The 366-nt window shown below is 32.8% G+C and overlaps 1 pseudogene; it reads left to right on the top strand.

The window, feature by feature from the left end:
* Positions 1-366, top strand: part of LOC107549330 (uncharacterized) — a 68,108-nt pseudogene that overhangs the window by 18,497 nt on the left and 49,245 nt on the right.

A 366-nucleotide genomic window follows, 5' to 3' on the forward strand; every position in this document is an offset into this window, starting at 1 on the left:
TTCTGAAATTTGGTTGATTTGAATGACCCAACAACAATATTTAATCAAATAAAAATGTAATTTTGTAAAACAGAGCAAAATAGACAAAACATTCAACACCGAATAAATGCACACTTTAAGGGAATTATCTCTTTCTCCAATCTTTTCAGGAAACATCCTTTCAAGTGGTTTTAATTTCAGACAGTTAATTTTCATTTATTCTGATGAATTATGGTGAAATTGCTGTAACAACACATCGGGTGCAGGTACAAGAATCTTGCTTCCTGTGTGTAATATATATACAGTATATATATTGTATATGTGTGTGTGTGTGTGTGTGTGTGTGTGTGTGTGTGTGTGTGTGTGTGTGTGTGTGTGTGTGTGTTT

The sequence above is a fragment of the Sinocyclocheilus grahami genome, unplaced genomic scaffold (assembly GCF_001515645.1).
Source record: "Sinocyclocheilus grahami isolate Dianchi unplaced genomic scaffold, SAMN03320097.WGS_v1.1 scaffold369.1, whole genome shotgun sequence".
Lineage (NCBI taxonomy): Eukaryota > Metazoa > Chordata > Actinopteri > Cypriniformes > Cyprinidae > Sinocyclocheilus > Sinocyclocheilus grahami.